Source organism: Cryptomeria japonica, chromosome 3 (genome assembly GCF_030272615.1).
Source record: "Cryptomeria japonica chromosome 3, Sugi_1.0, whole genome shotgun sequence".
Lineage (NCBI taxonomy): Eukaryota > Viridiplantae > Streptophyta > Pinopsida > Cupressales > Cupressaceae > Cryptomeria > Cryptomeria japonica.
Window position 1 is genome coordinate 450,543,330 of NC_081407.1, and position 13,066 is coordinate 450,556,395.

At 39.4% G+C, this 13,066-nt stretch overlaps 1 protein-coding gene across 2 annotated transcripts in view; it reads left to right on the plus strand.

Moving 5' to 3' along the window:
* LOC131029122 (fatty acid amide hydrolase) overlaps positions 1–13,066 on the plus strand; it is a 230,299-nt gene that overhangs the window by 148,228 nt on the left and 69,005 nt on the right. The gene's annotated exons all lie outside the window — the stretch shown is intronic.

The following is a 13,066-nucleotide window of genomic DNA, read 5'->3' on the forward strand; positions in this document are numbered from 1 at the left end:
AAATAAATGACATACAGCTTTGGAGAAGCACAAAGCAGTTGAAAACATATAATTTTCCTACTATGAACAACAATACTTTATTAATCTGAAATGAAAATTCAATTGCAGGTAACAAACCGCTAATCTACTAATTTTATTTACCCAAAATCAGAGTAGCTCATTAGTCTGTAATCAAAGATACCCTCTTTCACCTATCTTTTTAATTTGTATAATGCTTGATAGTAACATTTTTAGCCAACAATATTGCTTATCTAGATTGTCATAATGAGTACCAAAATCATTCATTGAAACACAAAGCAAACTGCTGGTCCAAATACTGATATTGCAGCTTTCTGAATATATAAAATCAATGTAGCACAGCAGCAAATTATCCAGAAACTCTAAAAATCAAAGTCATATAAGTTGTGTCACTATTAATCTTTTTGTTATAGTTCTAAGTTAACACATGGTACAGTAGCCTCATAGTCCCGAACAAGTTTTCAAAATACCCTCAAATAAGCTTTTTAATATGCTGTATCAGAAAGGTCTAACGAATGGGGCTTACTTGAAATAATTTGTCTCCAAATATATTCTTGTAATGCTGCAGTTGGAGGAGAACAGTCCTATGTAGTAGCAACAATCATAAAATAGAATTGCAGTTTTCTTGGGAAGATAAGGAATCCCAAATGAAGTCTTACATCAAAACATAATCACTTATGTAATATCCCCAACAATTTTTTTTGTTTTTTTAAACAGTTTTACAACAAACCAATCACCCGTTAGGGTTAGAAAAAATGCAATCCAAACCAGCTGAAAGGAACCCTTCCACCTTTTATTCATCGAAAGCCCAAGCTGGGAGGGTGAGAGCATACAGTGATAGGGGATTGTTAGATGCAAAATCTGAAATGCTGATTACAATACTGGGTGGCAAGCCAACCCCTTCCACTTTCCAGCGGGTGAAACAAGGAAACTTGGCAGTAAACCAGCCAAGTAAACAAGAACACACAGAAGCACAAATCACTCTACCGTGATATTTCAGTGGGAAGACTTATTACTAAACAAACTCAACTCAACCGCTTATGCAATGGGAGGACAAATTACAAACAAAAATCACTCAACCGCTTGTGAAGCGGGAGGACAATTGCAAACAGAGATCACTTGACCGCTTATGCAGCGAGAGGACTGAACTACAAACTAATTGCACACACTGAAGGCGGCCAAGCCAACCTCTTCCACTTATGCAGTGGGAATTACAATGAAATTCTTGAGAAATGATAGAGGTTAGTACTACTAACCAACAATTACAATGATGAATACAATGAAGTATCAATGAACAGAACACTGAGAACTCAGAGAATTACAAACTAAACATAGTTAGACAAATCTGATATAAAAATACCAGCACTCCAACGAGAGTCCAGCAACACTAAAAAGCTCACCAACTCCTCCAAACAACTCCGAATCGCACGCGAACAAGCAAACGAGAGATAGGACCAAGGCGACCAAGATAGGAGCACAAAACCATTCCAAAAACGCCAACAAGGAGTTGCACGCAATTCGAGACACCTCCAAAAAGGGGACGACCAACAAGGAAGTTCAACTTGTTGCCAAAAATCAGAATTCACACCAAAAACCACGCCCACACAGAGGAATAATCGCCCAACCAATACGCTTCCAATGAGCTCTACCCAGAATGATCGGTTGTACGGGTAGGGAGATATGAACAAATCTTCGCTTCAGCCACACCAAACCAGCAACTCTAAAAAAACACACAACACACTGAAATCTGAAAGCACACTCTCAAATGACTCCAACAACACACTGAAATCAGCTAAGTATTGTATTTCAAGTACAAAACTGAGCAAGCTAGGAAGCCACAACTCTGAAGCTCAAGTTCAATCACCATTCCAGTAGCATAACGATATGATTTCTCCAAGATAACAAAAATGAGGCGCCCCAACCTTATATTTATAGATTTCTAAATCTGAAATTCAAATGCAAATGGCACCAAATTCCCTCGTAATTCATTTCATTTCATTTGATGACCCCTTCCAAACTTGGCGTCCACCCTCCAAGCCCCTAGTTGAACTTAGTCAAGGTACACAAGTTCGAATCATGGAAAACATTATAAAATATGAAATGACTTCATTATTTTGGGTGCCCACCTGACTTAGGAAATAAAATATGACTTAGGATAAATGATATTATTTTTCCTTCCTAAGTCGTTCCTCCAAAATTGATTAGTAAAATAATTAAATATCAAACTTTAGGACAAAGTAATAATATTTAATTAATCAATTATAAATCAACCACTGATTGCTGCCAAATCAACCATGTGAACTGAAGTGCAAAAAACACTAATCTGAACTGGATTGGAGCTCTTCTCAAGACTGCCAAAAATAGCACCCCCTAAACTGACACTTACTAAAAATAGTAAGTCATGAAAACAACTCTGAAAAACATGCTCGTCGAACCCTGAGAATGAGCTCGGAAAACCTAGAAAAACCTCAAAATCCAGTTAGCTGCCACCAACCTACTAAAAATACTAAGTTCAGAAACCACTTCAGAACAAGATGCGTGTTATACCTCTGTGAAGTTCTCAAAAAACCCAAAAGGAATCCACAATCAGAATTGAAGAATCCCTACTAGATCATCATCAATTTGCTCTCGCAGAACTCAACAAAAATAGGAAACCCGAATTCCTCATTCTAGTTAGCCTACGGGTTTCCAGAATAGGTTAATGGACCACTGGTTACTTCCTACTGAGAAGAGGACATTACAGTCTGCCCTCCCCAAGATTGCTTGCCCACAAGCAATCTCAAGCCTGGATGCTGCAAAATCTCCTCACTCTCCCAAGTGCCATCCTCAATTGGTAGGTTCTTCCATTTGATCAAGTATTCCTTGATCACCCTTTTTCTCAAAGAATGCTCCCTGAAGTCAATGATAGCTTCAGGAATCAAGACCAACTCTCCCTCCTCATCTAGTGGAGGCAACTTTGCTGAAGCTACTAAATTATGTCCAAGAGCCTTCTTAAGGCGAGTCACATGAAATACATTATGAATTTTGCTGCTCGCCGAAAGTTCCAACTCAGATGCCACTTCCCCAACTCTCCTGTTAACTCTGAAAGGTCCGTAGAAACATGGCTTTAGTTTCTCAACTCCACTCTTCTTGAGAGTAGACTGTCTATAAGGCTGGAGCCTCAAGTAGACCATGTCGCCCACCTCAAAGGTGCGCTCAATCCATTGCTGATCAGCATACAACTTTTGTTGATTCTGTGCATGCTAGAGATTGTTCCTCAAGGACCTCAAAATATCATGACTTTGTTACATCATGTTCTTCGCCTGAGGGGTTTTGCTATCACCAAATATCAAATCAGCAAAGCTAGGAGCTTCATAACCATATAGTGCCATGAATGGTGACATTCTGATGGACATGTGATAGGAGTTGTAACAATACTCCCCTAGGTGAAGCCATCTCACCCATGCGTTCTGCTGCTCTGAGACATCGTTTCTGAGATATCCTTCCAACCACTTATTCACAATCTCGGTTTGTCCATCAGTCTGTGGGTGATAACTTGTGCTTGGAGTGAGCACAGTACCACATAATTTGAAGATTTCCTGCCAAAAGGTACTTAGGAACTTGTTGTCCCTATCACTTACAATGTTCTTCGGCAATCCATGCAATCTGAACACCTCTCGAAAGAACACATCAGCAACTTGAGCTGCTGTAAATGAGCTAGTGATGGCAAAAAAGTGAGCAATTTTGGTCAATCTATCTACAACATATATACAATCCTTCCCCATGGCCCGTGGCAACCCTGCAATGAAATCCATGGATAGACTTTCCCATTTCTGACTGGGAATGGGCAAAGGTTGCAACAAACCAGCCGGTAAAGTATTCTCATCTTTGTTCTTTTGGCATGTATGACACTCCCTGATGTAGCTCAAGACATCATTTTTCAATCCTTTCCAAGAAAATATTTCTTGGATCTGCCTATATGTCTTGGATCTGCCTATATGTCTTGAAATAACCTTGGTGACCAGCAAGAGGAATGTCATGGAAGGTCTGTAAAATCTTCTCCTTGAGCTTATTAGATTCGGGCACAATGAAGATCCTTCCCTTGTATAAAATCAACTCATCAAGATGAAAAGTACCCTCAATAATGCTGGTTGCAAACTGATTTTTGGCATAATTAGCAAACAACAAGTCCCTCCAATCTGCAGTAAGCTCACATAAAGAGCTCAAGTGGGGTCTTCTTGACAAAGCATCAGCCACAATGTTATTTTTCCCTTTGACATACTCAATGTCAAAGTCGTAAGCTTGTAGCTTACTCGCCCATTTTTTTTGTCTTTCATTTAGGTCCCTTTGGTGTATGAAATGTTTAAGACTGTTATGATCAGTCTTAACAACAAACTTACTCCCCACAAGGTACTGTCTAAATTTCACAAGAGCATGCATTATGGCAAGCATCTCTTTATCATATATGGAATATAACCTTTCAGCTCCTCTCAATTTCCTGCTTTCAAAGACAATAGGATGCTTGTCTTGCAGGAGAACCACATAAATACCTTCTCCTGATGCATCACATAGCTCGAAGGGCTTGGTGAAATCTGGTAAAGCCAAAACAGGGCATGAGTTCATAATCTCCTTAAACTGATCAAACACTGTTGTGCCTTTTTTGACCATTCTGTAATGTTCCCTGACCATACTAGCGGAGGAAGCAAGGGTGTATGGTGGAGCAGTCGTACAGTGCTTGAGCAAAGGCCGTACAGTGAAGGAGACTGGGTGTACGACTGTTAAGAAAGGGTCGTACGGTAGTGTCGAGGAGGCCGTACGGTGGTGCAAAATAGGTCGTACGGTAGTGTGGAAGTAGGCCATACGGTGGGAGGAGGGAGTGTAACTGTATGGTGAGGGGAGGGTACGGTAGACTTCAACTTGTGAGGGGGTTAATCTCTCGCAGGTGTATTGAATGATGAATTCGGAATATTAGGAATCCATTATGCATGTAAATCAGATTAATGAATACGCAACTGGAGAAGTAACAATGATGAAATTCAAGATTTGCCAGATCCGGAACAAGAACACTGAACAAAATAGGGTGAGGGGTGAATCCCACCGAAACTGCAAGTACCAAATAGGGAGGGTCTTTCACCTCTGAAATGGCGGAAACCAGAACTCCAACAGGAATTCACACAAGAGAGAAAATATCAAAATTCGCCTCCCTACAACAATGACTAACTCGGCCATATATATGTGCTCCAGGAAGTTTCCCGAAGGGTTACAAATGGGCCGACACAGCAAACATAACTTAACTAATAAAATAAAAAGGGGGCCTGAAAGATTTAGTTATTAAATTTAGGGTCATACAATAATTAATATTATTCAATTATATCGGGGACATTACACATTCATAATCTCATCCTTCTGCTTCTTTGGGTACCGATAAGGAGTAGTCATAACAGGCTTAGCTCCTTCTAGCTCAATGATGTGTTCAATACCTCACTCGAGAGGTCTACCAGGAGGTGGATTTTCAAACACCTTACTCCTTTTTGTAATCAAAACTTGAATGTCATCAGGATAACTTCTTTTCTCTTTAGGTGAACTAGATGGCATGATCATGCACTCGGGAGGTCTACCAAGTGGTGGGTTCCCAGTTACCTTACTCTTTTTTGTGATTAATGCTTGAATGTCTGCGGAGTAGCTTCCCTTTTCTTCAAGTGGACTTGATGGCATTATCATACACTCTGCTGCCCATTCCACTTGGTCACGACGGATCGGCCGCTCCATCCTCTTCAGTGATACAATTATGAGAACACCATTAGACATTCCTCGCAACACTACCCTCTTCCCATCAGACATGAATTTCAATTCCCATGGTTTGCAGAGTTAGAGTGATCTCTCCAAGGGATCTCAGCCACTGAATGCCAAGGACTGCATCATCAGTCTCTCCAATGTTTACCACAACGAAATCATCCCGAACCTCATGGTTTCCCAGCTTCAAAGACATGTTGGAAATAATCCGATCGCATGATATTGTAGAGCCATCAACAACCATGACTTTGAATCCATCTTCCTCCATTACTAGCCCTCTCTTTGCAACAATTCTTTCATCAATAAAGTTATGAGTTGCTCTTGTATCAATAAGAGCTATGACACGGTGCTCTCTTAGCACTCCCTGAACTCTAAAAGATTCATTCTTGTGAATACTTGAGAGTTGAGCAACCACACCTCTATCATCTTGTTCACTTTTAGGCCCTTCAGGAGGTTCTTCATACTTGCTGTCCTCATTTTCAGTCCGCTGTTCGGAGATTTCAGAATCTGATCCATCAGCTGAATAGGGCTCCATTTGATGTAAATTACCTTTCCCATGACACTTATGTCCCAGGGCCCAAGGTTCTCTGCAAGAATAGCACAAATTCTTCCTCTGGAGCTCTTGGCAGAGCTCATCATCCATCCGAGAAGGAAACTTCTTGGTCTGATTTGAAAACTTCTTTTTGTCCTTTCGGAAAGGAAAAGGCTTGGACTGAAAGTTAGTTTTAGGAGCAGCCAACTCCATACGCCTTGATTTCTTGATTGCTTCGGCTAAGGTGGGCGGGTCAAAAGCTTTAACCCAACTTTTCAAGGGCTCCTCAAGTCCTTAAGTGAATAAAACCACTAGCCTTTTCTCAGAAATACAATTGACCATAACTGAAAGATTTTGGAATTCAGTTATGTAGTTGTCCAAGGAACCTTGTTGTTTGAGTTGTGCAAGCTCTTTGAATTTAACCTCTGGGTCCTTAGAATCAAACCTTTCAATCAGCTTGTCTGTGAACTCAGCATATGTAGTTATCAAATTATGACCAAGGGTGACCAACCCATGGTACCACCATTCGTGAGCAACACCATGCAAGTGCAAGGTAGCAAATTTGATGGTGTCTTCTTTGGGCATTGGCCTTAAGGACAAATAATTGTCCAACTTCTAGACCCAAGCTCTAGCTATGCACTTATTGCTCCCATCAAAATGTGCTAGAGTGACCTTTCCAAGAGCTTGTTGATAGTCTCTTGGAGTAGAGTATTTGTTATCAAACCTCCCTTCCCTTCTCTTCTTCCGATTCATGAATTGATCAAGAGACAAAATGTCTCGAATCTCTGTGGGAAGTGAAGCATACTCCATGTAGCATGCCCGTATCTCATCAACTACTGGGACTTCTACTATAGGTGGCAGTGATTCCTTAGGAAGGAATACAGGTTGCAAGGGTCTCGACATTGAACTAACTGGTACTCCACCATTGTTACTACTATGGTTGTTGCCATTCCCATTACTTTCTGAATTGTTAGAGGTGTTGGCATTGTGTCCATTGGTGTTTTGATTTTAACTCCGACCCCCACCAGCATTCTGATTCAAGGTGGCCAGCAATTGGGACATCATGTCCATCATAGTATCGAACTTTTTCTCAACTCTCTCAGCAGCCCTATTAGCATTATTCAGATTTGATGTTTTCTTTGCCATTGAATCCACTGAATCAGCTGAATCAACCCCTTTCTCTCTATTTCTCAAAACCTCTGAAAAGGTTTCTTCCACTGGCACTGGCGGTATCTGAAACTGCTGCCTTCTCTGCTCTCTGTTGTAGTATCTGATATCTTTGTCAGTCATGGAGAACCCCTAACACACGGGCTGGTAGGAAGAGTGGCTTTGATACCACTGTAATATCCCCAACATTTTTTTTTGTTTTTTTAAACAGTTTTACAACAAACCAATTACCCTTTAGGGCTAGAAAAAATGCAATCTAAACCAACTGAAAGGAACCCTTCCACCTTTTGATCACCGAGAGCCCAATTTGGGAGGGTGAGAGCAAAGTTCCTAGACTCGGACTGGGCTTGGACTCGGCAAGGCCGACTCGACTCATGACTCGGCTATGACTCGGCAACGACTCGGCAATGACTTGGCAAAATAAAAAACCCTTGAAATTTAGAGATTTTTAACGATTTAAAACTTGTTTCATGCACCCATTATTGAATAAAGCTTAAAGACACTATAACATCATCAAATAGAAGCCAAATTGATCACATACATAAACATACATCCATCACATGCGTAGAAATGTAAATTGTAGCTGAAGGAAATAGAAAACATAGATATATAGAGTTATAAATGTTGTCAAATGTATATAAAATCCATGACATCAAATGTTCCCAAACATATATGTAACTGTAAACAAAAAACAAGTCTATGGCTTAGGCTCTAGCTCATCCTCATCCTCAGAGTAGTCTGTCTGCCTCCTACAAATGCGTCTAAGGTAGGTCCTGGATGACTGAGTAGCCATAATCTCCGCCTGTGAGGTGCCACAATGATCAACATCAGTTGTCCCTGTGCCAGATCGTGCTCTATCCTCCTCTGTGTAATGTCCCCACTTTGAAATAAAATTCAATAATAAATGATAATAATAAAATTAAAATATTTAAAATTAAATTAAAATATAAAATAAAATAATTAAATATAATTAAATATGATTGATTAAAAATTAATTAAGTTAATGAAAAGTCAAAAGAAATGAAAGGAAAGGTTGTGACTCCCTCAACAATGAGATATAAAAGGGAGAAGAGAACCTCATTTGAGAGGGGGATAATTTGGAAATGAGAAGTGCAGATCTAATTTAAATAATAAGTGCAGATCTGATTATGAGAGGTTGTGTCCCTTTCAAAGGGCAAAAATAATGAAGAGTTGCACTCTATCAAAGGGAATGGTGAAAGGGTGTGTCTCTTGCCAAAGGGCATACATGATGAAGAGGTGTGACCTCTCCCTCACATTGAGAGATATAAAGGAAAGGAATCAAAAGCATCTAGTAAGAGCACCATGGATCAGATCAGATCAGAACTGTTATTAAGTTACAGGCAGTAACATCCTTGTTCTTGGTGGTATGCATGGGGATGTGTTTAATAAGTATCCTTAATATATGAAGCCCAATAATGTTCTTATGCAGAATTAATAGTAATACTAATATGGACTGCAATATGTATGATAGTCATACTTAATTTCATATACGTATTCATAATACATAAGAAATATATATACTTATAGTCTAAATCATGTTATTACTTTCCGTATTTAAGAAGATGGGATTGAGATGTTCCAAAGAGGGGCAGTCTAAATCCAAGCAATAGGTTAAGTCCCAAGATAGGGTGGGGATCAGTGACCAATAAGCCTTGAGGGTATAGACCCAAGATAGGTAAGGGCTTGGATCTGTAAACTTTGAGGGAACCTATTGTAGTTGGTCTCTAAGCGCTTTGGTAACATATGTAAACCCTTCTCCCTTAAAACTGAAGTAGTAGCAGGGTTTGATATCTATATTAAGAACTATGAATAATGAAATTAATCAGCTAATGAGGAAAATAGACAAGCACTTGTTAATAACTTATTGAAGAAAATCCATCAATTTTAGTATATTTAAATAAATCAGGTAGGGGACATTACACTCTGCCATAGCCATAGCCTCAGCCTGTCTGTCTGCCTGGTCAACCCACTCATGGTCCTCCTCAGTGAAGACGTGATCGGTAGACTCAGTGATCCACTCAGACTCTGGATTGATCTCCGCTAAAGTGATCGCAGAGGAGTCAGAGTCCAAAATCTGTCTAGTCCTAAGACAGGGGTTGTAATGAACAAAAACAAGATCATTCAACCTCTCCATAGACAATCTATTACGCCTCTTCGAGTGGATGTGCTCGAACATGGACCAATTGCGCTCACATCCAGAAGCACTGCATGGCTGACTCAAAATACGGATGACAATTTTTTGAAGGTTTGGGGTTGAGGGCCCAAACATTTGCCATCATCTATATGAAATAACGAAAAGAAAAAAAAATCAAACTAATTTCCAACTTTAAGGCTAGATTATAAAATCAAAAATTAAAATGCATAAACCTTAAACTTAAGAATCTTAAGTTTACATATATTTCTACCTGGCTGCAATTGTATCCAAGCCTCTATGCACATGCTGCTTGCAAAGATTGCCCCTTCTTGATTATTATATTTATCAGCTGGAGCGTTGTACTTGAGGCTATGCCATCAGTACACAACTTCTGTACCACTGTATAGAGACCACTAAGAACCTCCTCATCCGCCTTGAAGTCATCACGGAATCGAAATGCTGGATTGAGGTAATAGGCTACTGCATGGATGGGCTTGTGAAGCTGGTTCTGCCATCTCCTATCAATAATCTCCCAAATGGGGCCATACTTATCCTCATCTCCTGCATATATGGACCTAATGGCCTCCTTGGCCCTATCCATACCCTCGTATATATAGCATAATGTTAAACAAAAACAATTAAGTCACAAATTAAATAAAAAAAAAGCAAAATTGCAAAGTTAAATTGTTAATAAATTAAAATTAAATTACTAAATGTTAAATTGTAATAAATTTACCTGCACGATTTCTCCACAAGGGGTCCAAAAACCCGGCTCACCAAAAACCCGGCTCATCAAAAATGCAATTTACCACATCTATCCCTGCAATGTTCGTAGTATAGGATGAGGAAGTCCACTCCTCACCAACAAACATACGCCTCAAAGCCGCCTTTGATTTCATCAAGGATTTAAGTGTGAGGAAGTTTGAGGCAAACCTCGTGATACCAGGACGAGCCAACTCCTTTTGCTTTGTGTATTGCCTCATAATGCTAAGGACCAATGCATGATTGTAGATAAACTTGCTGATATTTTTGGCCCTTTCAACTATTGATTTAACCCATTCAAGCCAACATGAGGTCAAGGCAATGGGCCGCACATGGAGACCAAATTTTTTTTGGGTGCCTCTCCATCAAAAGTTTACCTACAGCAATTTTAAATTAATTAGAAATTTTGATGTGTCAAGAAAATTTGAAATAATCATAGATGCCTCTCCATCAAGACTTGAAAAGTTCAAAGTTTACCTGTAGCAACATAACTTGTTGCATTATCTGTCACCACTTGCACCACATTTTCTTCCCCCACCTCTTGTATGACTTCCTCAATAGCCTCACATAAGTATGCGGCATTTTTCACATGTGAGGAAGCATCAATAGACTTCAAGAACATGGTGGATCCTGAAAATAGAGTTTCAACAAATCAAAATTTAATTTATTCAATGCATTTAGGGAAGTACAAATTAGAATGAATCATGATCAATCACCTCCATAGGAAACAAGAAAATTTAGTAGTGTTCTATTCCTCCTATCTGTCCAACCATCTGCCATGATGGTGCAACCCTTTTGGCTCCAAGATTGTCAGTGGTCCTCTAGCTCAACTTTCATATCCTCAACCATTTCTAACAAGAGGGGGCCACTTAACTCAGCATCAGTAGGGGCTTTAAACCCTGCACCACAAATGGTTATGGCATCTATCATTGGCATAAGGAGACCTGTCACAAATAGATTATGATTAGACAAAGTAGAGTTCAACTTCAAACTATAAATTTACTTTTAAACTTAAAGCAATCAAATCAAAAAGAATTACCTGGCTGCAATAAATGGAATGTTGCAAAAGTACCAAAAATTGCAAATTTGTTTTCTTGTAGCATCATGAACCTCCTTGTTCCAACCCATGCTCTCAAGCGAGGGTTGTGCCTCAGGAGTACTACATGGCACAAAATAACTATCCAACCTGGATTTCCGAACTCTAGGGCCAAAGGTAATAGTGCCACTAGGAGGAGTAGAAGTAGAAGCACTAGCACTAGCAGAAGCACTAGGAGGAAAGGGAGGCATGGAAGAACCCTCTCCAACACAGCCTGCGGATGTGGATGCGGGTGCATGGGAGCCAATAGCACTTAACTCTTCCAATTGCCTCTTCTTAGTTAACTTTTCTTGTTCATGTGTTTCTAATTGGACATAACAGAAATGTTTTGCCTCAGCAGTTTGTTTTTTACATACCTCAATATCATGGCCAGGTATGTCGGCAATATGGTATTTAAATCTATTGATGCCACCAAAATTAATTTCTTTACAAAAAAAACATTTTGTTTGATTTTGTTGTTTGCCAATAAAGTCTTCAGTATATTTCCAAGCCTCATCCTTTTTAGGCATTGTGAAAAATGAATGTTTTTTAAATGTGAAGGTTGCTGCAATGAGAAAATTTAATAAAGTTATAAACTAATAGAAAAAATCAGCAAACCCTACTTTTTTTTAAGAAAAAATTGTAAATACATGTTTACAATTTTTTTCTAAAAAATTGTAGGGTGTGCACTTTGCTATTATTCTACTTCTCTCATTGAAGCTAAGCTAAAACAATAAAAAACATTCAAGATTTGGAAAGTTAATTGTTAAATTAAAAAAATTTAACAAACAAATGAAAAAAATCCATTAACATACCTAAAAAAACCAACAAAATCTACAAAGTTTAAACCAACAAAATCTACAAAGTTTAACACTTACCTCTTTCAAATGAGTTGAGAAGTCTTGCTATGGACTCCTTGATGCTCTCAATGCAAGCCTATGGCCTCCCCAATGTGATTTGTGGTTTCCTTGATGCTCTTCTTCCCTGCTGGTTGCAAACCTGTGGCCTCTTGTTTTCCTTCCTCTCTCTCACTTTTCCTCTCTTCTTCTCACAACTAGTGATTAGAAGACCTTTTAGGGTTAAATAAAAGAGAAATTAAAAAAAAAACTTGTCAAAAAGCTTTTATTTTTTTGTTTTTTAAAATCAAAATTTGAACATTCCGTCGGCCGAGGCCGAGTCCGAGTCCTGAGTCAGCAAAACTCACCGAGCTTGGCTCAACTCGCCAACTCGGCAAACTCGCCTGACTCGTGGCGAGTTTGGGAACTCTGGATGAGAGCATACAGTGACAGGAGATCGTTAGATGCAAAATCTAAAATGTTGATTACAATACTAGGCGGCAAGCCAACCCCTTCCACTTTCCAACGGGTGAAACAAGGAAACTTGGCGTAAACCAACCAGGTAAACAAGAACACACACAAGCACAAATCACTCTACCGCGATATTTCAGCGGGAGGACTTATTACTAAACAAACTCAACTCAACCGCTTATGCAGTGGGAGGACAAATTACAAACATAAATCACTCAACCGCTTGTGCAGCAGGAGGACAATTGCAAACAGAGATCACTCAACCGGTTATGCAGTTG